Source organism: Rattus rattus, chromosome 11, assembly GCF_011064425.1.
Source record: "Rattus rattus isolate New Zealand chromosome 11, Rrattus_CSIRO_v1, whole genome shotgun sequence".
NCBI lineage: Eukaryota > Metazoa > Chordata > Mammalia > Rodentia > Muridae > Rattus > Rattus rattus.
In genome coordinates this window covers 61,126,636-61,154,286 of record NC_046164.1, presented here as the reverse complement: position 1 = coordinate 61,154,286, position 27,651 = coordinate 61,126,636, and the positions used below count along the sequence as shown (strand labels likewise).

The window sequence follows — 27,651 nt, the reverse complement described above, 5'->3', positions numbered from 1 at the left end:
ATAGCTGAGAGCTTCCCCAATTTTGTTCGCACTTCCCACTTAAGACCTAACTGGCAATGTTGAATGTTTCTCTGAACGATACAGAAGGTCCTCTTCTAAGGGTCTTCCTCTAGCTTTCCTGACTGGCAGCCTCCAGAAAGCAATCAGTACGCCTTCTCTTTTTGCTAAGAAGCTTCGCTGCCCCTTGCATGCCTTTGACTATCTGTCGCAAGGCAGCTGACAGTGTCCGACTTCCTTACTGCAATCTCCGAATAAATAGCTTTGCTTGTTCTCATTTGGCTAGTCTTCATTTGTTTCCTGTATGCCCAGATATATGCTTCTAATATACACTCTACACATATGTCCTCATATATGCAGCGTGCACAGAACATATTTGTGTATATATCTAATGTGACTACTAGCTTGTTATTTTACTTAATATTTGTCTTTAAATATGTTCTTTGTACATTTTTTATTTCAAGATTAATTTTAACATTCAAACAGAAAGCTAAGGGCTTTCTAATGGGCACCAAAATAATGGCCTATTTAAACCATATCCATTCTTTTAGCACCTAAAAATATTTCATGTGCCGATAGTGATGTGTACTGTGCAGTTGGCCCATGCTGTGTTAAGATTAAAAACAAAAGTTTGTGTTAACTTTCAGCTCTCACATCCTGTGTGTCCCAGAATAAATGATTTAACCTCTTGGAATCTAGGGTCCTATCTGGAAAGAAGATGACAAATCCATACTTGCACATTTATGGTAAACGTGTAATTCAAGGACTGACACTAATGGTTGCACGTGAAACAAGCGGGTGACCAATAGATACTTATGATCTCTCTGTGTAACAGCACTGGTGTATATGCTGTAGTTCATGTGTGGAAATCAATGGACAAACTTGGGTGCTTGCCCTCACTGTCTACCTTGTTTGAGACAGAGCATCTCATTCTTTGCTGTTTATGCCAACTTAGCTGGCCCAAGAGCTTCCAGGAACTCTCCTGTCTCCACCTCCCGCTACTACATAGGCCACTACAGATGCCTGAAGCCATCTGGCTTTACATTGGTTTAGGGAGTCCTTGCTCAGGTCCTTAAAGCTTGCTAACCAAGGGCTTTCTCTTCTGAGCCATCCTGACATCACTACATTTATATTTTAATCCACGCAAAATAATATCGAACAATGAGGATGGGGGTGGGGATGAAGCAACAGAATTAGTGGGTTTGTTCATATCCAAATGAGGGCGGAGAGTCTATGGTTGATTGGCTCTGCAGTAGCCAATGCTCATCCTCTTTAACTTCATTAATGCACCCTTGTTGAATCTCAGTCTGTCTAGGACAAGGAAGACTTTAAGAAGGAGGGAATACCAGTCTCTGGCCATCTAAAGCCACACAAACCTATTATGCCTAACCTGTGTTCAATGTGTCTAGGGGGTCTTTGATCAGTGATCACAGTTAAAGCCAACCAAGAGAGATTAAGCCCATGACAAAACAGTCCCAAATCTATTCTCACACATTTTCTAGAAAAAACTGGATCTCTTCCAAAAACTCTAAATAGATACTACCACTAAGAAATCTGGAATCGGGAAATTGCAAATGTCTGTGCATAATTATTTTTAACAGTATGCGCACTAACCACCAACATGGGTCAGGTTGCTTTAGAAAACTACATACTTAAGACTGCTCAATGGAAAGTCGCTTCATAAATAACTGCACAGATTAATTAGTCAGAGAGATGCATTTAAAAGATGAGTGGGAGGGGGGTGAGCAGAGTCCTCTCATGATGACTTGGAAACAGACCTGCTGAGTTTAAGAGATGCTGGGAAGGGCACAGACCCCTGTTTTACCGACCCTTGGAGACTGCAAAGTCTCTTGAGCATCTGGAGGCAGTGAGGGAGTACTGGGCAGACGAGGGTCTATTCTAAAGAGCAAGAAAAACTGAGCTAGGTGGAGGGTGTATAGTCAAGGTTGCTGCTGTCCCTGGAGCCCAGGCACAGATCTAAGTACATCCCTGCTCTATGAAATGGGAGAGGCAAGCAGAGAAGTCTGTTGAGACATTGCTGAAACACATCCTGACATTCTCCTTCCATGAGACTCCCTGTCCCGCACTCTTCAACTGTTCTTTAAACAAACAGGTGACATTTTACCTTTAAAAAGAAGTACACTTTGCCTAGTCTGAAAAACAAAACTGTCCCTTGCATAAGCAGCATCTATTCCCTTTCATTTACCTCATTCATTTTTGGACAGCATCCTGCGATTCATGTCCACTGCTTAACCCCTCCCATGCCAACATGTGGGTGTGTCCCTTTCCTATGCACCTTGCTTTGCTGATGTGGAGGCCTCTGTTAGTTCAATGGTGAACATGTGATAACAGAATGTCAGCACGGCAAGGCATGCGGGTCCTATCCAGCTCAAGTCTTGTGGTCCTCCAAATGGAAGCTCAAAAATGTTTCCATCCCGGTTGTCCTGTATCCTTGGGAAGATTGAACCTGGCCTTCCAACTCACAGCCCAGGGTGCATGTTCCTATTTTCCATAGGAAAGCTGAGAAAAGTACTGAGATGTGCTTTTGAAAGATGCATGTTTCCTTGAACCTGATCATAAGAGTGAGCATACTCAGTTACTGAAGTTAAGGACGTGGGAGTGTGTTTCAGAGCAAGCCAGTCCTTGACAATGACAACTTGGCTGAAGGAGCCATGAGACTCAAAAAAGTAGTAGACGGGCTCTGTACTTTATAGGATGGAGTTTATTAAAAACTTGCTTGACAGGAAGAAAGTGGACCTCCACAGTTTGGATTAAAGGGGAGGACTGAGGGAAAGAAATGTGACTTCATCCACACCAGAGCACACCTGGCTTAGCTCAAGCTGCTATCACAGGAAACAGGACACATTCTGCTGCGGGTGAGCTACGAAGTTCTGTGCACCACACTGGCGGGTTATCTATTCATTTACAGTTTTCTGGGAAACTATGCAAGGAAAACAGATGTCCATAGCCACTGTGACTTAAGGTAACTGGAGTCATAGCAAACCACCTAAATCAGGTAGTGTGACAGGAGGAGAACGGGACATGGTCTTGGGTGGGTAATGCATTCCAAATATCAGGGCGCTGAGGCAGAGCAAAACCTTCATGCAGCAAGAGACCCGTCGAATGTGGAAGCTGATCTCGTAGTGCGTTAATCGGTCTTTCCTAGAAGCCTTGCATTTTAGTATACAAATAGAAAGAGACAGTCATAGAGTCTGTATACATGCTAGACAGAGGCAGAGTTAATTAACAGTAAATTACCAGGTGAAACATAAACTACAATTGATAGACGGATGAATGGATGGAGGGATGGATGGATGGAGGGATGGATGGATGGATGGATGGACGGACGGATGGATGGATGGATGGATGGATTGGTTGATTGGTTGGTTGGTTGCCCCCCCCCACCCCTCAGGCATCAGACATGGTCTCCTGTACCCCACGTTGGCCTGCAACTCACAATATAACTAAGGATCACCTTGATTTATGTTTCTGCCCCACCCAAATGCCTAGATTACAAATGTTCACCACTGTACCGGAGCTATCTCCAAATATTTTTGTCTTCAAAAATTAAGGGGAAAAACCCACCCCATTGTTTGTGGCCATAGAATAGTTTAATTACAGAAATAGTTAATGATTATACGTAGGTTATAAACTTCATTCGTTATCACATGCTCCAATAACTCATATCAAGTGTCTAGTGTTTTAATAATGCTATAATTTCTAGCTGACTGCAGCAAGAAACTATTGGTCAGGCATCATAGATTACCTGGAGTATCCAGTTTGCGCAGGAAGGACGGCATCTGGTGTAACTTTTTGAATTCCTCGTGAGAGTCAAGGCTTTGGTAAGCAGAGGACAACTATAGAACTATGACTATAGTTCTATAAACGACCAGCTGAAGATAAATCATGATCTCATTACCAAGAGAAGGAAGGAAAAGAGGTCTTAAAAATGATTCTCCCCAGGACTCTCTTGCCCTGGTAGTCTGCACGCAAAGATCAAAGCCACATTTCAAAATCAAACAAGATCTGATTTTTATTGGAAGGACTTGGCTATATAGATCTGTGATCTATGACTGTATGAAATACAGCCTATGTGATTATCAGCCAGAGCCTGAGAACATGGGGACAAAGTCCATAATTAGACAAAGCAGGCAGAATGCAGCTTCCCAGGGAAATGAAGTGCCTTAGACCATTTCTGGTTTCAAAGCATACATCATCTTTCAGGTTAAAAACAAAAACCTAGACCCCTCAGTTGTCTCTGCTCACGATGTGCATTAGGCTTGTCCTGTTAACAGACTCTTCGTAGGCACTGTTTAAGGGCGACAAATATTTACTTGTGGGGGGATGTCTGGGTAATTGATAGGAAATTCAATCGGGAAAAAATCACATTTAAAACTTAACATTTTCTCTTTGAATGGCTGCAGGAAAGAAACACACACACACACACACACACACACACACACACGCAGAGAGAGAGAGAGAGAGGAGGTGCAATAGAGATGGAAGAGGAGGGGGGAGGGACGAAAGGGGAGGAAGGGAGGCAGAGAGAGCAATTCAGCTAGAAAGCAGGAGGGGGAGGAGAGGAATTAACAAATCTTTGGAAAATAAAGCCGCATAATCTGCTATATTTCAGGCTGCCTTTATCCTCCAAATCCTCCATCTTTGTTTAAGCTATGCACAGACTCTATAAAAATCAGCTCATTGGCCTCCCCATACTGTGCATCTCCCTGCACAAACCAAAGCTCTGACAGAGAAGGAAGAGGCAGAAGAAAGCCGACCATCACCCAGCCCATGAGCAAGATGCTGGGCTTTAAATAAAACTGTTATTGTTTCCAATCCTCCCTCTTCTCTTTGGGAAGTAGGTGGCCTCTCTAAGGAGGGCACACACTGGTCGTGGGCTTGTGTAGGGATTTCCTTAACTCTGTAGGAGTGGGTGGCTCTGGTGAGACCTTTTCATATTAGGACAGGGAGGAGACCACCGTACACTGCTCTTGTGCATGCCTCTGATGAACACAGTCTGGCCTCTGTACCATCAAGGAACCGGGGTCTGCTCTGTCTCCTTTGCTTTTGTCTTTTTGATGTTTGCAATGAACCTGACTTCCATTTTGCTACTTCAGAAAGAAACATATCCTCTCTGGTTAGGTCCTGGCTTTTCTCCCCATGAATGACACAGTATGGGGACTCTGAGACACCCAGACTGAATGCCTCTCATGACTGCAAAGCCAGCTGACATCTGAGAGGCCCTTTATGCAGCTGTAGCCCCAAGAACCTCTGCTCCATGGTAGGCATCATTACTACCGGCAGATACTCCTTAATCTTTGACATCTACTGGGGCAGAGATCACTGTCAATCCTTGAATCCTTCAAGCCAAGTCTAGTGAGCTAAGCACGATAAATAATTTACCACTTTACAGTTTTATCATCACCATAATAAAAACTAAATAAAAATTGCATACATTTTCTCCCTCTTCTCCAAATCTCTAGGTGGCTTACTTATACCTACTGTCTATGACAGTCAAGAAATGCAGATGACAGAGGATAAGTTAATTGCGTGCTGAGGGTAGAATCAAGGTTTAAATTCACAGGCCCACTTCAGAGTCTGTTGGCTCTCATTTCTTATAGCCACTGTCTACCTTGGCCAGAGAGACCCAGACAAGTTTGTCGAGCACCATCCATTGCTGTCATGACTGATCCTATGTACGAAGCTCCCGAGGTCTCACTGTGAGGCAGTCCGCTTCACACATGCAGCCACGCTGCTCTCTGAAGTCTCAGGTTTGTTGTGAACCTACTGACTGTCTAAGCTCCTTGTCCCATAGAGTTCAAGTGGTTTTCCAGAGGCCATAAAGAGAGTCAAAAGCGGCCCTGGCTTTATTTAGACTTAGGCCTGAATAATTTTTCTTAGTGTTTTCTAAGAGGGACGAGGAATTTGAGATGGGATAGGGGGACAAAAAAATGAGTATCTGATCTTAATTAACCAAAGAAGTGTGACAGTAAGGAGGAGGAGGAGGAGGGGAGGAGGGGGAGGAGGGGAGGGAGGAGGAGGAGGAGGAGGAGGAGGAGGAGGAGGAACAGCAGCAACAGCAGGTCGAGGACAGAGTGACTGCAACGTGGTCACCTATCCACACAGGTGGAGCTGGGTGGCATTTGCTGGAACAGGAATGGAGTGGGTTGGATGGGAATGGTCAGAGTGGACTGTAGTGCAGCAGAATAACTACAGTAGAGTGGAATGGCATAGAATAGGGTGGAAAGGAATGGGGTGGAGTGGAGAGGATGGGGTGGGGTAGGGTGTGATGGAGTGGAAGGAAGGGTAATGACAGAGAATAGATTGGGATGAAAACTGTCAATCACCGAATTATCACCAAAGGTTCCGTTTCAAGTTATGTCCTATTTCAGTTTGTGTTACTCGTTGTGATGATTGGATGCTGGGCCTTCTCTGTGTGTTAAAGCTCTGACGTCCCACATAGCATTAGAGAAGGTGGGATCTTTTGAGTGGAATCATAAAAAGCCACTCTCTTCTACTTCTCTCCCTATTGTGCTCACTGTCCATACACATGCATACGGGAGAGGCCATGATAGCACACAGAGAGACTGTGGCCTCCTCCAAAGCAGAAAGAGGGTCCTCCTCCAGAACCAAAATAACTAGAAGCTTGATGTTAAACTTCTAAATAAACATCTGCGGTACCCTTGAGCCTTCCTGAAAGGTCTGACCTCCTCTCGACCTGTTTCAGCTTCCCAGTTTTCTCAGGCTTGTCTACATTACCTGCAGAATGTAACCGAGAGAAGTGTTTGTCCAACAGTGTCTGCCTCATTCCATTTAAAAGCTTCCCTTCAGGAGAGCAACACATTACAAAGCCAAGAAATGGAGGCCTATCCAAATCCTCTCTCAAACCCCACCCATTTGGCCTTGCAAGGCTATAGGAGAAATTCTAAGAACATCTCAAAAGGAATTCAGGGTCCCTGCTAGGAAAAGGAGGCCCACGTCTTCCATGCTGCTTTGTGTAAAGAATTTCACCCATCAATCGCCATCACTTAGATTCCATTCTAATTATGGATTTGAACCTGCTGCCTATAGCGAAAAGCATTCTGTTTCTGTGCCGACTGTTGTTTCAAGACACCAGCCATGTGGTTTCACCCCCAGCCTTGCCTTTTTCACAGAGTTTGGGGCTTGGTGGGAGCTCTCTAGTATAAATGCAAATACATTATGAGTTCTGCAGTTTGGCACACCCTAAAATGGTAAAGGACAATGCAATTGCACTCGCAGTAACAATGTGTCCCCTGCAGAGCTCCAAATGTTTCTTCATTAGTGTGGATTTGATCACAATGCTCTTGGCCTCTAGAGCTTCTATTCCTAGGCACAAGGAGGCTATGAATGGTATAAACTGTGTGATGATTAACCTACAGCCAGCAAATCACAGAGACTCCGTACACTGTTTTAAACTAATTTAACCCTTCATTAATAACCTTAATTATTGTGCATTGATAGCACGGGACTTCATCAAACAGTTAGCTGAAAAGTGCCCAGGCAAACTTGTGACCACCCACAGACACAGTTCCATAAAGAAGTCAAATGGAAAACTATGAGGAACTGCCAAAGACAGGAGGCTTTATTTTGACAGTGAGAGCTGAGGGCCTGAGATGATTTCTCGCCGTACGTAACACCAGCTTTTAGGGACCAGGGTAAGGGAACATTTGTGGCTGCTTTCTTTTCTGAGATGGGGTTTGTCAACAAAGCAAAACCAATGTAAGTTTAAAATGAGTACCGAACAGTTAGAAAGTGGAATTGTGCAAACCAATTCCACTTGCTAAAGGACAGGAAAAGAGTGTGGAGGAGGGGATTACCATAGAGGTCACTAACTCAGAGTTCACTTGCTTAAAAGGTGCTGGGGAATCAGCCCTGATTGGAACTAATTTTGTGAAACTACTAGAACAAAAAGATTGAAATTATGAACCAAGCTACATCTGATGCAAGCTCCTTTCAAAACTGAGTTTAAAACAGAGTTCAGATTAAATTCACAGCTCAACCTTGTCATTCATAATGACGAGGTAAACTGGAGGGATATAGAAGTTAACATATTCCGTGCATTGTGGCTCATGCCTTTAAGTCCAGAACTAGGAAAGCAGAGGTGGGTGGATCTTGAGTTCAAGGCTAGCCTGGTCTACATAGGACGTCCCAAACAATAGGTGCTATGTAGAAAGACCCTGTCTTAAAAAATTTAGCATATGAGAGAGATATGGTAAGTGAACAGATGACTAACCATTAGATTAAAAAATTGTTTTCTTTAGCAAATGACTGTTTAAGGTTAGAATGGTACATAGGCTCGAATAGTATGCCATGCTAGAATAATATACTTTTGGCATCTGCTTTTCATGTAGGTCTGGAAGTTTTTTTATTTTAGGATTTTAAAAAGATGTTTTAAAAAATGGTTTGTGTTTGAGAGAGAGGTAAAGCATACTCACAGAGGCCAAAAGAGGGTATCATATCCCCTGGAGCTGGAATTATAGAAGGTTATGAGATGCCTGGTGTGGGTGTCGGGAACCGAACTCAGGTCTTCTGCAAGAGCAACAAATGCTTTTGACGTCTGAGCCCTTGAAAGCTTGATGGGCACAGGAATCAGCCTAGGGTTTGGGAATTAAGCTATGGGTCCAGCAAATAAATCACTGAGTCAAATGATGAAGGTTTAACACATTGGAGTTTAATACATCTGCCTCAAGAGGAAGCATTGAGGGATGTCCTAAAGCATCAGCAGCGCTGCATAGAGATTCTTTGTTTGGTACCAAAGAATGCAGGCTCACTCATTCGGGCAACCCATTTATCCAATCAACACTGTAGTAATTTGGCGGCCATGTGGAAATACTGTCTTCTGATAAGATGCTGGATGCTGTCTCTAGCACTATACACAAACCACCCTAGCCATCAAGGCAATAATTAACTCCATTTCGATATTACTAATTACCATGTTTACGTCGCATACTATCACCACATATTGGCTTATCTTTTTAAAATATCGTTATTAGTAGTAACAGATATAATGAATAAAATGCTCAGTGTTTGGGAGCGATGAAGCTGCAGGAAGATGGTGCCAGTTTTTAGAGGCAGCCTGGCCCAGGAAGAAGAAAATGGAACATGGATGGAGAAGGAAAACAAAAATCCCAGTTCAGATTTGACTCTGTCTTAGATTTCTTGTCAGATAACGGAGAAGAATTGCTGGCCCAGATTAAATGAGAAACATTAGCGAATAGCCTGACCATAGTTTGTGGCACCTGGCAGGCTTTGCTTCAATAATGAGGGTTACAACACCATGGACACCTAACAGAGTTTTAGAGCCACGTTTCTGGGAGATCCTTACACTAAGGTGATTCAGTTATTCAGTGATACACAATTGTCTAGTCATTCTTGTAGATAAGTAAACCATCAATGAGAACATGAATGAATAAGGTTAAAGGAACATGCCCAACATTGTCAACCACTAAAAGTTTAACAAACTCAGTCTCATCCCTGGAAGGGTGCCTAGTGCACAGAATTGCTTAGGCTGAAAGAAATGGAACTCTATTAAAGTTCCCTTCAGTGGGCATAGTGGAGATGGCTCCGTGGGTAAAGAACTCCCTTCTAGCAGGATGGCCAGAGTTGGGGTTGTCCTTGAGTACCAGGTAGGAGTAAGGGGGCTCATCTGTAATCCGGCACAGAGAGGTAGAGACGGGATCCTTGGAATAAACTGGCCTGCCAGTCTAGCCAAAGCTTTTCCCTCTAGGTTTAGTTAAAGAACTTCCCTCAACTTATAAGATGGAGAGTTACAAGGAGAGGTTAACCTCTGATCTGCACATGCTTGCACACACAGGTGCAGACAAACCCATATACACCTGTACACATGTGTCCAAACACATGCAACATGTGCACACATGCACACTTCTTAGCAAACATTAGTAAGCGAAAGATCTTTATTCCCTGGCCTTTCACTTCGCCTCATCCTTAAGAGTATGTCACCAACATGCTCCCCTGCCATCAGGGTTCCCTTTTAATCCTCTCTTTCCCTCTGGCCATCCTGGACATCTAGGGTGTCTTTTTCTGTTCAGCGAGGAAGTCTGGTCCCTATATTTTAAGGGTTTGTGTTGTAAACAGAAATACTGAGACTCGGGTACAGAGGGATAAGGAGTCAGTGCTTATGTGATGAGAGGACATTGAAGACAAATGCCTGTTCGCCATGGGCCCTTTTAGATTTCATTTGTCACACTGTTCTTGTCCACTCCTCCAGGGTTACTGGACATACGGTGCTGAAGGATCTGTGGGGAAGACAATCGCAAGCTGAATGTCAAGGTAATAAAGAAGCCTTCCATCCCCAGGCTGAACTAACACCTCTCTCTCTCTCTCTCTCTCTCTCTCTCTCTCTCTCTCTCTCTCTCTCTCTCTCTCTCTGTCTCTCTCTCTCTCTCTGAGTGTTGTGTGCATTTCCCAGTGTGTTCAGGTGTACATATATATATATAAGTGTATATGCATGTGTCTGCAAACCACAAGACAACCGTATGTGTCACTTGCCAGGGACCATCCGTCCCTGATTTTCTGAGACAGGGTTTCTCGCTGTCCTGAAGCCATAGATTATGCTGACTAGCTAGTGACCACCGAGAACCATCCTGTCTCTTCCTCTCCAGCACTGGGATTACAAGTATGCCATCATGCCTGACTTTTTAAATGGGGGTTCTAGGAATCCAATTCAGTTATTTTTTTTAACTGATCTATTACTCCAGCCTTCATCATTTCCTTTAAAAGAGCAATCACCTATGGGGCCAGACCCCTGGTGGATTAGAGGACCTGAGAGCCCTCTAGGTGCCTAGCAGGCAAAGACCAGTCTCTCTGCCCTTTGCTTTCCACTCCCTGCTTCCTCCCCTTCAAACTCTGAGCACAACCTGCTCTGAGCAGGAAAGATCCTTGCTGCCCACTGGCTGTCTCTGCTTCCCTTGGCTTCTCCAGAGAAGAGTTTCTGAAGATAAAACATGCAAGCGCTTTGAGGCGTGGAAATTACTTCTCTTCAGCCCTTACGCTATGCAGATACATTGTCCAAGATTAGAAGCTACCACTTAGCTTTTACGACTTAGATGGTCATTCTTAAATCGATAAAATTAATTTGGATCCTGCTAGACAAAATCCATACCGCTTTGCGTCAGTTGTAAAGACACTTTTGATTTTCACGAAACCCATGCAGACTTTTAAAGCTGCCAGAGGTATTCAGGGAAGGGGGAGAAAAGCCTGTTTCCTATGCAATGCCTGAAAGAAGATGGAGAACATTTGGAAAATTAATGAACAACTGTCAGTGGCATTCAGTGTAGAAGAAATGAATATGTGAGTGGGTAAAATAACATTTGTGATCCCATATTGAATAAATTCCCAGCTTAGATTGTTTACTTAGGCTTTATGCAAATCTCCCCACTTCTGATTGGCTGATATTTCTAGGAATTTGAATCTTTTGATAAAGGGGAGTAGTTTTGAATTCTGGATCTAATTCTTCTACAGTTTGGGGAAATCTCTATCATGTGGGTCATCTTGTCTCCTAATCTTTGTGACAAAAATGCAGAAAAAGCAATTGGGGCGGGGAGAGGGGAGGGGGGAGGAGAAAGGGGGAAGAAGAGAGAAAGGGGAAGGGAGGGAGAGGTAGGGGACCATCTTCTAACTCTCCTAAATGGACTTCTGTATAAACAATCTAATACATGCCCAGATTATCTTTTTACAAAATCTTGACCCCCACATTGGCTTCTGAAACTTCTTTTGATGATTTAACTGAGTTGCATCTTCATGTTGCAGAAAATTTTTGGAGCCACGGACAGCAAATACAAAGCCAAGAAAGAAAAAGGGCACCTTTAATAGCTTTAAAACAAACCTGATTTTTAAGAAAGATAATTGAGTTTAATATGTGAATTTAAACTTTCAACTTTAAAATCTATAGTCAAAAACGCATCACAAAAACATGTATTTATTTCTTGGGTTAAATAAGGGAGGTTTAAATGTGCAGCAAAAAAGAAAAGACAAGAAAGAATTCTTAGTAACAGAGTCCAAGTCACGTGATTAATGGAAGGAAAAGAAATGAAGCTTGGCACCGGAGATGGGAAGGAGTTCCCAGAGATGTTACCGTGAGACCTCAATAAATATGCCTTGCTTTTGTTTTAATAGCAACACACCATGGTCTCTTCCACTTTAAAGGGATCAGCCAGTTTTGATTCTCTACCTGACAGTTTCTATCGTTCGTCTTCTGGTCGACAGCCAGCTGTTAAACGCGGCTTTCATCTCATTGCGTTTAGATATATTCCTGACTTTACACTGCCCTAAACGTGCCACTTGCGAGCCCTGGAGGTTTTCTAGGTGTCTATCACAGTGCGTTCTCTGGTAACAGTTGCTTAGCTACATTGCGAATCTTTTGTTCTTTGCCATGGATCAATCCCACCAGGCCTCCACTGGTGCGAGCTGCTCTTTTGATTGTCCCTGCATACCCTATGCTCTTCCTGCTGCTAAACTCAGCATGCCAGGCACTAACTGGAGAACTCTCTGCATAGGGTTGATTTTTTTTTTGTCCCTTCCTAATATGAAACGTGTCTAATATAACTTGTGGACTTCTTGAACATATCCACTCTGGTCGCTCACTCCTGTTGGAGGACTGTCACTTGGATGACATTTTATTCATGAATATGAATATACATTTTCTCCTATATGAAACGACACAATTACTATGTCTGTCTTGATGCCTTACTACGTTGTACACACATATTTTCAATGACAGTTTGACAGAATTTCAGCCCTAATGATTACTTGGAATGTCTCCTTAACGTAACCCATGTATTTTATTTATGATTTAAAAAAACCTTACCCTTCTGATGATAAATATAATGTTCAGTAATGAGAGCAAAACGTACAGTGCCACCCAGAATTCAACAGCCCAGAAAAATTGTCAGCCGGCATGTGGACATAAGCCAAGCTTTACCTAGCTGAAGCAATCAGGAACATAATTTGGTAATTACAAGTAGTTACAATCAAGTTAGCCGGGTGCTTCTTAGCTGGTAATCCATATGTTTATACACAGAATTACAGAATTTGCAGTCTCTAGGGATAGGGAGCTTGCCTGTGGTCCAAAGATCATCTCATGCAGGAAAACTATACTCTAGAAAGACCTTCCTTTCAGGATTGACCAGAGAGTGTGCTTGGTGGGTACAGGTGCCTGCCTTCAAACCTGAAGACCTGAATTTCATTCTTGGGATTCACATGGTAAAAGGAAAGAACTGAACTGAACAAGTTATTATTTGGTCTCGTGTGTGTGTGTGTGTGTGTGTGTGTGTGTGTGTGTGTGTGTGTGTGTGTGTGTGTGTGTAAAATGTTATAAAGATAACGTACACAGAATATATTAGCTTGTTACTTCTACTACTTCCAATTAGCTCTAAATCATTTAATAGATGTGTCAGTTCAAGCTAAATGCTATCTATTGGTGATCAAATGGCAAACATCAGAGACATCTTCCAAACCTAGGTAAATATACAAACAGGAACCAATGCAAGGCATGCAAGACATATGATGCCAGCAATTGGCAAGGATGGGCTCTTGTATAGGGAACTAGGTGGGCTATGAAGGTTGAAAGCTAGAAAGGACAAAGAAAACAGCAAGACAGATGCGCCCATCCCGGATCCAAGCCCTTCTACCCTCTCAGCCTAAACACAAGTGACATCCCCTTTGCCTCATCTTATCCTCAAGGCACATTTACCCTCCTAGATATGGTTCACCACCTTGTGCATCTTCCTGGTGTGCTTATCTTTAGGTCTTTTCCCCACCATCCTCAGCTATCTCCTGTAGAGACTAAGAGAAAGCCCTTTCTGCTTTGCACGTGTGTTATCCCATGTATTTTGCTGATAGCACTTGGCACAAAATCCCATTCACCTTCAGAGGCAGATATGACTTGAGCATGTCCAGGTGGATAATTCCTGGCTCAGCTCAGGTGCACAAAGTGGGCAATGTCATGTCTCCCCAGCAAAGAGACAGCTGCCTGGATGGGCAGTGACTATTGAAATGAGCTGATTTGGAGTGATTTTTTTTTTGGAGAGGTAATTCTTAATAACTAATAATTGTTCTGTTTGTATTACCTCATTAGCCTTCAAGATTTTAAAATCTGAAGGGTCTAGAATACATGAGTGAATAATTAGATCAATTTTTAATACAATGTAACTGGAGACTGTTGTCTAACTAACATGTAGGAGACAGTACTGAACCCATTTTCCCCAGACTTCTCTCTTTTATTACTTACACGCAAGCCCTTCCGAAGAAGGCATTTTACAAGGTCCTTGGGTCTTTAGATTTGAAATCCTCTGACAAAGCATAGAGAAGAAAAAAAAATAGACCTTTCCAATGTCTGAGAGGGTGACCACAAAGGATGGATTCAAAAGACTTATGGCCAGAGCAGGCTCATCTCCCAGTTACTCAGCACATGAGAATGAATAAAAGTGCTCTCTGGGTCTTGGAGGCCTCCAGCATGCATGTTAAAGACTCTGCAGGCACAAAGCCTGCCAGTCTATTTAAGACCTCAGAGCAGGGCTGGAGAGATGACTCAGAGGTTAAAAGTACTTGTCGATATTGTAGAAGACCCAGATCAGTTTCCAACATACACATGGTGGTTCAAAACCATTCTGTAACTCAAGTTCCAGAGGATCTATTTCCTTCTTCTGGTCTTTGCAGGTACTGCATGCACAAGATACAACCTACACATGCAGACATACAGACAAAATAGCTCGCATGCAGACACACACACACACACACACACACACACACACACACACACACACACACACACACACACACACACACACACACACCTCCAAACAATTAAAACCCAGAGCAATTCCTTAGAAGTAAGTTCCAAACAGGCAAGCAAGAACATTAACCATTTTCCCTAAGTATCTTCTACGTCTTCCTTGGAATGCCCTGCTTTGTCCTTCCTCGTTGCTCTTACTACTGTTTATTCAAACTCTATCCCTCTTCCATCTCTTTAACCTTCCAAGCAGCTTGTCTTCCTGGGATTCACAATGTCTCGTGCGACTCCGTAGCATTTCATGTGTTATAATACAGTTACACATATGCCAGCCACATGCCTAAAGGAGTCCCCAACATTCTCCTGACATGACATGCACTCTCACAATTCCTTCTTGACAACAAAAGCTCTTTGGGACTATGATGGTGGCAGACCACACTCTGCCTCAGTTAGGTCCTGTGGAAGATTGACCCTGCTGGTGTGAAATGGCTGGGTTTAGCCAGTGACACTTCAAGTCATAGAGTTGAAAGAAGGCAACTGCCCTGCTGGCCTTGAAAGAGCAAACATCTATGTCGTGTAGGGGACACAAAGTAGGGGGTGCAAAGAGGCTTCCAGAGCTTTAATAGTCCCCCAGGTATAACCTCGGGGAAGACATTCTATGCTGCACACAGCATGGCTGTGGTGCTCACATGTTCATGAAGCTGTGGTTACATCCACAGAATGAGCCAGTTAAAAGTTTCACCAGGGAAGGGGGAAGGCATTGTGAAACGCCACCCCTACCTGAGGAGTTATTGACAGCTGGTGGCTACAGGGAGTCATTTTTCTTTGGATAGGGTGTAAGAACTTGTAGTTTACCCGTGACCATTGGATGACCACATCCCCGGGACTTTTGAACAGCATTAATTAGGTCCAGCGAGTTTTTTTTAATAGGGATATGAAATTGGATGAGAGGTGTTGTTAGAGAGATCCCAAGGGTATTGTAGGGGTGTGGGATTCAGGGTTGAAGCTGAGAAAACTCACTTTAGAGACAGAAGCTTAAAAGCTTCATTATCTGTGCCCAGAGAGATAGTCAGTTCACGATCCGAACCTCATCCCCATAGGGAGACTGTACAACATTCCTACAGAATGGGAACACAAATCAAGGGGAATTGGGGTGGGTTGTTGCACTGACCAATCATATTTTGACACAAGGGGGTAAGCAAGGAAGTTAATGTAGGTGGCTGGGCCTTATACGGGTCACAGGTTTCAGGATCTGTCAGCTTTGGCGGGAGTTAGCTCCGCTTTTGGACTCTTGTCAGGAAATTGGAGTAATAAACAAAGGAGTGGGCAAAAGATGGACACAGTCAATCATGTATAGCAAGCAATGCATTTACAACGTGTGTGCCTTAGCTCAGATAACCTGCATCTTCCCTTTTGACGTTCCTGATTGGTTAACAGACAAACTGGAAACAACTGAAGATGCAGTGGAAGAGCTGGTTCTGGGGCCTGGGAGCATGAACTCAGTTTGGCCCTGCCAGCAAGATGGAACTTGTTCTGGAGAAGGCTGGACTCAGCAAACTGTTCCTCACAGGGGCAATGGGAGACCGATATAATCAAAGTACATTGTATCGGGGTATGAAAATATCAAAAAATAATTTTTTTAAAAAAAATTATTAGACAAGGGCTCTCTCCTTAGTACAAGGAACTGAATTCTGCCACCAACTGTTAGCTTTAACTAGATCTAAACTTCAACTAACACCATTTTCAGCTTGCAGGGATCCAGAACCTCCCGATCATCCAGCTGGCCTGCCCTGAGCTCCTAACCCAGGAAGTTCCGAAGCAATATCATGTGTTATTTTGAGTCAGGAGTATATAGCAATCTGATAGGCTGCCGCTGAAAATGAAAACGGCTACCAGATAGGTTGCCTCTCCTGTTCTGCACATCCCTGAACCCGGAGCTGTTAGCAATTCTAATGCACTTGACTATGACCTGATTTAAAGGTGAGTCGAAGAACAAAACACAATAATATGTAGCACACATCAGCCACTTTTCTTTTAGATTGTTTCCAATAGGAAAAAGATCAGAGAACACGTCATCACAAGTCACTAACGACCAGAGCCTTGTGCTTCATAACGACAGTAACGAGAGGTGTATGTGGAGGTGTGAATTCCACTTCTAGAATTAACTAGGTAAGTTGCTGGGAACAAGCCAAAGCTGAGTCAGATGCGTTCTGTACAGATAATCGTTATCGTTACGATGTGTTGATTGTCTTTAAGTACCAGGAAGTGCATGTGTGTTACTTACAAATATGATTATTATGGTGCTAGGTAAATATAGTATTCGCTGAAAATAGTAAGGCTCAGAGAGAAGAGGGATAATAGAGAATCATTGCTGTTGAAGCCGCTTTGATCGCATGTCAGGCTTGTTGGAGTTACAACCCTGGGCTATTTGCCTCCAAAGTAAGGGTTTAGTGTGTGCTTTCATTCTCAAAACAGTAAAGGGCTTCCACAGCACATGCCACAAACTGGACCCTCCTCCTGACTCTACAGGGGTCAGCAACACCATAACACCGTAAGTCCAAATCTCTCCAGGATGAGACAAGGCAGGGACCCTGAGCTCTGGCAGGGCAACCGACTGCATCTGCAAACTCCCTGACTCACAACAGTGAAAAGGGAGTCAAGTGTGAACTTTCCGAGCTTCGCAGATAGTCTCAGGGCCCACTGGGGAATAAGCATAAATCTTCAAATGTATCTAAAGTTGAGCAAATTCACAATGACAAATGTAACAGCTCCTCTAAATTGAAGTTCATCGCTTGGCAGTTTGGGAGGCTTGGAGGAAGTGCCAGCAACAAGCACTTGGAAGGAAATACATCTTCAGATTCACTGAAAACATAGGGAGTTACTGTGGGAGACATATGGAGGGTCCCATACTGCGTGGAGGAAGAAAGCTTGCAAATGTCAGCCTTGGAGCAGCGATGTCAGAAGGATTTCAGCAGTCCACACTGAACTGTGAAAAGAAAGGGAAGCAGGAGGCATCCGTGTGCCAGGGAAAACAAATTATTCTCAACGTGTGCTGGTTCTTACGGGAGTGAGTGAAGCAGGGGGAGGAGAGGGGCTTCTGTTAGGATCAGAGCAGGAGTCTTTTGTTTAATCAGGGATCAGGTCAAGCGTTTCTTGGTTTATGGGTGTTCAGTGGTGCCGTGGTAAAGAGCACAGGGAAGAGGAGGTAGATCTTACGTTCCCTGCCATCTCCCTTCCTTCATCACACCAAGTAGTAAACAGAACCCTGGTCGGGACAGGTAGTAAGGACGGTGTGAGATACTGGGATTCGCTCCTGCACAGCAAATATTAACTATGGGTCCCGCCCCCCGACCCCGCCACTTACTAAGTCACAGCAGCATGTTGGGGGGGGGCAGAATATACTTCTCACCTCCACCCTAATCATATACTCCTGATTATAAAGGAATTTTCAAGGCTTCAGCCATCATTAACGTAATTGTCATTTTAACTCCTTAACCAGGTCAAAAGTGTTGCTGTTGCGTCCAAAGGAGCCAAGGTAAGAATCCACTGAGTGACCTCACCCCTCTTGAGAAGCCAGCACTCACGTCTAGAGTATGCGGTCTTTCCTTCCGTCAATTTTCTCTCCCCTTAAATCTAAACCTAAAACGATGCTGGGACCTTTGCTTAGCATAGACCTCAACTCTGCCTCACACTGGAAAAAAAATCCATTTTCTGATTCTATTTTTTATGGAAATTATAACGTCATAGCTAGAATTACTTAGTTTGAACTGAAATTAGAACCCATACATGGGTATCTTTTTAGAAAAAGAAAACTGCTGATAACATGAAGTACCACATTCATCCTCACTTCCCTGGGAATGGGTCATCGTCCCTGCTCCTCCTGAAGGCACTGAATGGGAAGGTTGTGTGCCAACTGAACAGTGCCCTGGTTGGCAAAGCCCAGCGCCATGAACGGGGGAACACAATGAAGCACTGACTGTCAAGAGAAGCCATGGGACCTTGGGAAGGGTGATGCACTCACCGAACGGCAAGCAGAAAACTTAGTGGAACTTCTGCAAGCGAAGCCAATGAGACCGTGCTGCAGACCAGATTGGATTTATAAATCTGTGAGCGGTTCCACAGCTGGGCATGCTCATACTGAGCCGGCGGGCCATTTTCTTAAATAAGGCACAGAGCTGGTCTGACAATTAGCTTAACAGAATAATTATCAAGTGAAAAATAACGGCCGCACTGCTGGGAATCTGAATCATGGCTCTCATAATTACTGATTTGGGGCCTGTTTTTTAAAACGTAAAATAGAGTTCTAAATACCGCATTCTTTGCGGTGTCTGGTACAGTGTCTAAGCATGGAACAGAATTAAAGGTATAATTAGTAGTTTATTTACATAATCACTCAAATCATTTCTCTTATAGTCCTACTGAAAGGCGGTAGACAAGCATGGGATGCTCACTTATCTTAATGCAGAAAACCTTGGAAAGTTGATTATTTAATTGGTATCGAAGCTTGATATTAGAACTGTCCTAAATGCCTTAATTGGAAAAAAGAGTGGGTGCAGTCAGCTGTACCAGATGCTAGAACTTCCTCTCGTGTGCGGCAAAGAAATATTTTTATAGGAAACTTGTGATGGACAATTCTATCTCTCAGGTAGTTGACTTGAATTTGTGGAATATGTCCAGGCACCTATTAATTCTGAAAGCACATACATGGCTCCTTGTCCTTCATGCCAAACTATTTCAGGAGGTTGATTTGTATGAGGGACACAGAATGACATGGAGATATGACATGGACCTGTGAGATGTGAAGAATAGTTTCACAGATTGGGCTCACCATTCTGTTAGATGCTGAGAGCATATATATATATATATATGTATATATATATATATATATGTGTGTGTGTGTGTGTGTGTGTGTGTGTGTGTGTGTGTGTTCATCATCAATGCATCTATTCTCCTGTACCAAATGACATAGTTTTCAAAATAAAATCAGGAATCAAATTAAAAACATGATTATTCGAAGGTAGGCATAAATAAGACTAATGGCTTCGAAAGGGGAAGATAACTGTAATGTTTGGGGGGGCTCCAGATAACGTGGAGAAGAGATTCTGGGTATAACTGTGTTCTGTTTCATAAAATGGTGTGGTTTCAACACCATGCTATGGGGCCTCTTTTATTTCTGTAGATCTTTCAAATCCTTGTATAAATGTTGACCATTGTCAAATTCATGTCATCCTGACTTGGAGAGAAAATAAAACATATATTTCCTACAGAGAAGTTCCCATGTAAAACTGGGTTAAAGAGGGAGTTGAGAGAATATAGACCATTATAAAAATAAACTCATCATGGTTGTCTGAAGTACACAATACTCTAGCAGGTCTTCTGAAAATAGTATCCCATAAAATGTATTCTGATGAGCAATTTTATTTTGATAAGGGATTTCCACCGTCTTAGTGCAACGCATCTGAATATAGCTTACTGTACTCATAGAATGCTAATTTAACCTGACTTCAACGAACATTATTTTTTACTCTGCCTGCATATGCAAGGTGTATTCACCACTTGAAAACATGACATAAACACGAAGATTACTCTACATGAGTGTGTGGTAAAGAGTGTTGGAAATTGACAGGCTCACTGTGGTGCTGAACATTAAGGAAACAGTTCATGGTGTGAGGCAACAGGTGCTCCACGGAGAGGTGTGATAGGTGGACGGGGGGAATATACCTGTAATCCCAACACTCAGGAAACTGAGGCCAGATGACTGGTGAGTTGGTGAGCAGCCTGGGCTGCAAGGGAAGACCCTGTCACAAAATAAAGCTAAACGAGATAACACAAAGTAAGGAAAAGTTATGTCTAGGACCTGCTAAGACGTATTTTGTGAAGTAATAGCTTCATTGGTTCTTTAACATCAATAGAGCACAGGATTTTGTTCATTCATTTTTATGTACCCAGGGCATAGAAAGTGACACATAGACCACCCTGGAGGAAGGTTAAATAAATAAGTAGGTCTTTGCACTGAAATTATGTCCAATAAGAGCCACTCAATAGGAAGATCCCAGCAGCTACTCACTCATTGCTCGGAATCACGTATTTTAAACCGCTTGATGATGTAATGAGACTTTACTTAGGAGAACACTCCAATCATGCATTTAAGGAATTTATAAGTCCCAGTGCTGAAGATGCCATTTTAGGTTTGAATTTAAATCTGAGTCTCAAGTCCTGACGCTCTTGACAAATTTGCAAGTTATTCTGTGATCTGCCTTACATTCCAGTACAAGATGGGTTGCAGGAACTCAAGATTGTGTTAGTGTGACTATTTTAAATCGTGGGGGAAATCACAGGTGCCACCCCATGCCTGCAGCTAGAAAAGCACACATATTGGGTTGCACTTGTGCAGAAGTCCATAAGCATTTATAAAAGCCTCATATTTGCTGGCTAGAGAAGTAGCTCTGGGATAGACTTCTTCCCTTATGCATGGTTGTCCCTGGATGCTATTCCCAACAACACCAAAACAGAGAGGTACAAGGAGTGCAAGTGAGAGCAAGAGATGGGGGGGAGATTAGATCAAGTATTTAAATATAATTAAGTCACAGCACTTATTAATATAAAACTAGACTGAAAGTGAAGGTCAAGAAAATTAATATAGCAATCGTCCTACATGTTGACCTATATTCTTGTAGTTGTGAACATACCTGGAATGGTTGCTCAAAAGAAAGTTTTAAGACAAAATAATGCAAAGCTAACGACAGTCATCATGCTATCCTAAAACATGCATATGCCCTATTTGTTCCTACCTTTGACTAATTCTAGTTTTTACTTCCCCCTTTGCAGTGTGGTGCTTGTTGAAATGTATTAATTTCACACTTTTCACACCTTGAAGAAAAGATCTAGCTACTATCTCAGGTTCCAAGAAATTTTGATTTATAGCGTATAGAGGGTAAATAAAAACTCACCAAATCTAAAAGACTAATTATAAATATGGAGATAATTATGTCTCCGTCTTGTATAGCCCTTTAAATTTATTCAAAGCACTCTTCTGCCCATTATCTTCTATGGTCATTAGTGTGGTATTTACTAGACACGAGAGGATGTAGTGTGTACTTCATCTATCGTTATGGGCACTCTGTAACTCACGATGCCAGCCATCCGAAAGCACAAATGCAAAGAGGCTCATTCCCCTTTTGCTCCTTCAGTAGGCTGTCCAGTTCATCTATTAGTGTGGGATTTCTCTGTTGTCATTTCCTGGTGAATAGTCTGAGACTTTCATGCCAAAAAATACATCGTCTAAGGCTCTATATTGATTACACTAATTTAAGTTAAGAATTTTAAATAAAATGATGAAAAAAGTAAACAGAAAATTTTACAATAAACTTTTTTTTCCTTTAAAGAGGTGTCCACCATTCTCAGACAAACAGCACAAGCTTTAGGTCATGAAAAAAATGAGCAAGTGAATGAATGAAGAATGAATGAACAAAACAATGAACGAGTAGAGTAACAAATGGAAATCTTTGATCCTAATTTAATTTGCTTTAAATCTACCAATGCTAAATGAACTCTGCAGTTGAAAAGGTTAACTCAGTAAAATCACATTAGAGACCAGGGACCCAAAAACCACTTAGTGCAACTCATAGTGTCCAGAGCCACTGAGACAATGACATCTGTGTCACTCTGCAATAGAGACACCACAGATGCACACAGGGATACCTTCCTGTCATTAACTATGACAGGCAGCTCGGAGGAAACCGTTTCTTTCTTCAAAGACAAAGTTTTAAATGCAATCAAAGGCAATTTCCCTCCTTTGGCTTCCCAGTAAAGGAAATCCAGAACCATAGGTTGCCCAAACAAGTTACTGGCACTCTTTTTGTTTAATTGTTTGTTTTATTTCAACCAGAACTTTAGTCTCTCAAAGTGGAACCTTGGCATCACAACTGGTGATGGACAGATGTCATAATTGTAGTAATTTGGGGGTTGTTTGTTTATATCAGTCTTCCATTATTACCAGGTTTTTCTCTTAATTGGCTATCAACTACCTAGGAAGACAGATGAGATTCTCAGGCTAACTAAAACCAGACATCCTTCTGCTCTGTGCCCTGCATTGGAATGGATAGTGAAAACCCACCTTTATTTTAATTCCAAATGTCCATCATGCCATAAGATTAATGTACTCATTTATTTAGCCATTCATTAACTCATGAAGCCATAATCCCTGTTGGCATCAAGGCTGACGTGTCCCACATATGCATCTCATAATTCTATGTGATACAGACACGATTAATGTCTGAAGGTAAATACATTCAAGCAGACACAAGATGATTCTATATGAATTGAGACCACAACATTGACCCTTTGAGAAAGAAAGACGAATACTCGGGAAATAAAATGACTTTCTGGAGAACCAAATTCTCAAGGCCAGCTGTCATGTGCCTCTTGAGGTGACTCAGCGGCTGACTTGCAGTCCCTGGCAACATGAAGCTGTACCCTTTTAGGTTTCAGGAGGACTCTGAGGAAACACTGTCCCTGGAAAAGGTAAGTGTAGATTCTGGCTTTCATTTGCTCTCTCCCACTGTGCTGCAGTAGCTGACCCTTTGCAAAACTTTAAAACACGGCAACATCCTTGCCACAGTAATTATTATGTGTGGTGTCCAAATGCCTTATGCACATTATAAGGAGTGATTATCCCAGAAATATCCTTCTAATCATACAATATTCTATGAGAGAGAAGGTGGAGGAGAGGGAGGGGCAGGGAGGGGGGAGAGAGATATGAAGGAAATTATTTCAGAGTTCTTGTACTACAACCACAATAAACACACGGGTGGGTAAATGAAGCAACAGTGTTGAGGAGAGAGATCAAGGCTACATTGATACCTTAGGGGAACATGTCTGAATTCATTACACATTAAAACGCACACTGCAAGTTAAGTCTGAGTAAGTTAGTCAATATTGGAAAGTCATGAGAACTTTCAGAAAAAAAAAAAAAACAACCAGAATTGGGAAAGAAAATGTAAGAGGGAAGTGGGTGAGTGGCGATTGCTCCACAGAGGGACCAATTTACAAATTTTCAGGCTACCTAATGAGATGTGGTGACTGTGGAGGATAAAAGCATTCCTAAATTGTTTTATTTATGTTTTCTTTGGGGAAATTGAAATGTCCTTCTAACTGCTACAAATAGTGCCTTCTTGTCTTGACCTTGAAGGTGGATGGTCCTTCCACAAATCTTCAAGATGGAACAACTTCAATATAATCGATAATTACCAGAAACCTAAGCCTAGAATTCAAGGTATACAGAATAGTTCAAGGAACAATCAGGCAGTAACTCAAATTGGCCTAGATTTTGATTAGGGGGAGCAATAGGCTCATTGGTTTTCAATCAAATAGCAATGGCTAAGGCTCATGAAACATTTTCACGAAGCTTGAAGAGCTTTTTGATGTAGCATCTCACTAAGTTTTTATTTTGTGGAGGGGGAGCTACTGATGCTTTCAAAATGGCTTATTCTAAACCATGCAGCTGCATTGAGTTCAGGGATCAAGCTCAAGGCCCCCTTTCCTATGAGGAAGACCAACAAGATGACTTTTCTTATTTGTATCGCCCCTCTCAAACTTCAACCAAGTTAATGAAATGCTCTGGAATTTCTACCTCCAATGTACAGAGCTGGGCTTTTGTTTAAGCTGCCTTCTTTCTGCTTTCCTTCTCTGGATCATCCTGTAAAGACTGGAAGTGGGAGTGGATTTACTGGGCAGTTGGCCGCGAAGAGAATCGGAATCTCACTGTAGCTGTATTTTGACTGGAACTGTACAGCAGAGAGGACTTGTAGGCTCCCACCTGCTCAGGACCCTTCAGCACCAAGCTCTACACCAAGTCCCTCTCGGAAGGCTGGCTTCTTGAATGCCCAGAAGGCATGGTGAGGCCAAGGCTGTTCATTTTTGTCAATAAAAGACCCGGTGAGTGTGCTCCAAATGGTTCTAGGCTCTTTGATTATGTCACCTTATTTGGCACAAGCCAAGGATGGTAGAATTATGGCCACTCTTGTCATGGGGAACAGAGTCTCTATCTTGTACCCAATATGGCCCCCTGGATCTTTCTCCAACAACATTTCCAAGAAAATGTTTCCTGAATGAATTGTGAGCCGTATATGTATTTCCTAAAAAAAAAAATTGTGGCCGGCCCTGGCTAGGTCTACTAAGAAGCCTCTAAACAGCATGCCACTTTCGGATGATTGTGACACTCATGAGATGACAGAGCAGACAAGCACAGTTCTGCTACATGTCTAAGAAGAGCAAAGAAAAGCAAGATTCTTGAAGCACTGGAATCAACCTAACTTTATAATGTTCTCTCTAGACTAATAACTCTACCCTGGTTTAGTCACAATGTAGACACAAAGGGGGCTTTAAAGCTATTTGCCACTGAATCCTGAACCCTCTATCTTGAATAAAACCATTGTAATTATTTGTGACCCTTACATCTGTTAGCAAGATAGGCATATTGATGAAATAATTTCTTTTCCTTAATTATAAGGTAATGTAGGGACAGGGTGTGTGTATCTATGTGAGTCTCTCTGTCTGTCTGCCTCTGCCTCTGTCTCTGTCTCTGTCTGTCTCTGTCTCTGTCTCTCTCTCTCTCTCTCTCTCTCTCTCTCTCTCTGTGTGTGTGTGTGTGTGTGTGTGTGTGTGTGTGTGTAGGGGGCAGAGGGAGAGAGAGAAGCAGCTGGCCAATTGACTTTATATTTAGCAGACAGGAGGTCTAGTGACTCCGCATCCCCACCCCAGCCAAGCTAGACTTCCATGTATCTCCCGTTACAAAATCAAAAGGATTCTTGGGGCAAGGATGGAGGTTAGCTGGTAATGTGTCTGAGGCAGACCTGTAACCCCAGCACACAGGAGATGGATGCAGTCACCCACAATTTCCCAGGCAGTACAAAGCCAGCCTTAGGCTATGTGAGATGACATTGCAAGAAAAAAAAAAAAAGGCCCACCAGTCTGCTTTCCTCTGGAGAATTTGCTTAATCTAAGGGAGATCCACAGCCCTGAAACTGCAAATCTCTACATTCCCTGGAGAGAGTGCAGCAGAGGCAAGAGACCTCAGAAACAAATCCCAAATTCTACACTTGTCCACTCTACAACTCCCCACGTTAAGTACTAGCACTCTCCTGAGAAGATGCCCTACAATTTCCACATGAACCACTACATCCCACCTGTAGCCCCACCCAATGGGATAGAGTAAAGTTAGGGGACTGGGTAGGCAGAGCAGCAGGGTCAAGACAGAGGAGGACCACTGAGTCATCCAAAAAATTATGCTACTGCTAGGTAGTTTCTGCTGGAGTAGACCCCAGTACATCTTGGAGAGTTTGAAAATGGAAGCAGAGCACTGCCTGGGGATGAAGTACACCTGGTGGTCTAAAGAGCTCGGCTGTTCTGCCATCCATTCCACTTGATCAGCTTAACAGTTCCCCAAATGTCTATTTCCTTGTTCACTCACTCAAAGCATTACCGAACACCAATTATGATATGTGCACTCTTGCACCAGCCTGTGAATTCAGCACTCACCAAAAACTCTATCCGCCTGGAGGTAGCATTAGAGTAAGGGGCAACAGACAAGTAGCAAGCACAGATTGCAGGATGGGGGCAGCTCCCAGCTAGGACAATTTATAACTGCAAGGATCCTCTAAAGACACAGATGAGGATGGGGATTTGAGGCTGTTCTAGTGAAGGCTGTAAATCACCTTGGAATATTTCTTACGGTTTAGAGTGGATAATTCAGAAATTTTTTCTACAAATAATAATAATAATAAAATCTAATAGGTAAGTCTTATTTTTCTGCCAGAAATGCAAAGAATTCTGTTCCCTGGCAGTTATCAAGGAAAAAAAAAATCCTCGGCTTTGAGCACAAGGACAGCCAGACATCTTCCCAGCCTGGCGCACGGCGCCTGCATCCAGAATGGGTTAAGGTGGGAAGGCTTGAGAGTACCACATAAACAGCATGTCAGATGTTCTAGGCAAGTTTCATCTTCTCTGTATCCCCGTCCTGGGCTGTCAATCAGCTGTCACTCGACCGCACATCAGCCGGGCGCGCACATCACCAGGCTGTCAGCGAGAGTGCTGATGAGACTCGGCTCCAGCCTGTCAATCATCTTTGTTTCTCTTCTCCACTCGGGAAATATTTTGGCTCAGAGAAACAAAGAAACCTGGGCAATGATGGTTCGCAGTCAAGAATTTCCTCCTGTGCATGAACATGACTTGCCTAGCACAGATCCTGCCTCACCCTGGGTGGTGTCTGGATATCAGATCAACAGAGGGAACAGTGAGACTCTGTTTCGTCGGTGCAGGCTTTAAGGCTGTAATTCTAGTTGATTCTAGTTCTCCGAGCAGACCCCTCCAGAGTTCCCTACTGGCAAATCCCAGGAACATAAAATAATTATAACTTGAAGTTATCTCTGCCTCAGAAAATAAATAAATGACTGAGTGAAAAAAACAAGACAGTGTGGAGAGTGGTGGCTGCTTGGGTAGAATTTAGTCTCTATTGGCTCAGTAGCTGAGGAAGGAAGATTGCTGGACTGATGAATTTCTTTAGTTCCTTGCGCCTTCTCCAATACTGCTCTAGAGCCTGCACTGGCTTGGGGCACTCACCAGGGGAAAGCAGAACCTCTGTGGAGTTGAAATACCAACGTGGCATGAGACGTAGATCATTGTCTAAAGAGCCCACAATACCAAAATCTAAGTAGATTTCCTAAAACAAGTTACCCCAGGATAACAAACCCATGATGGTTGACTCTCTCCTTTGTTACCCCACCGAGTCACCACATGTGTATGTTAGCACAAAAAGAATTGGTTTGTCATGATATAGAACGAGATAACACCAGATTCTTTAAAACACCTTTATATTAAAACCAAAG

The 27,651-nt window shown here is 42.9% G+C and overlaps 1 protein-coding gene across 10 annotated transcripts in view; it reads right to left on the bottom strand.

The window, feature by feature from the left end:
• The window catches only part of Ldb2 (LIM domain binding 2), a 324,996-nt gene that overhangs the window by 174,243 nt on the left and 123,102 nt on the right, over nt 1-27,651 (bottom strand). The window lies entirely within an intron of this gene.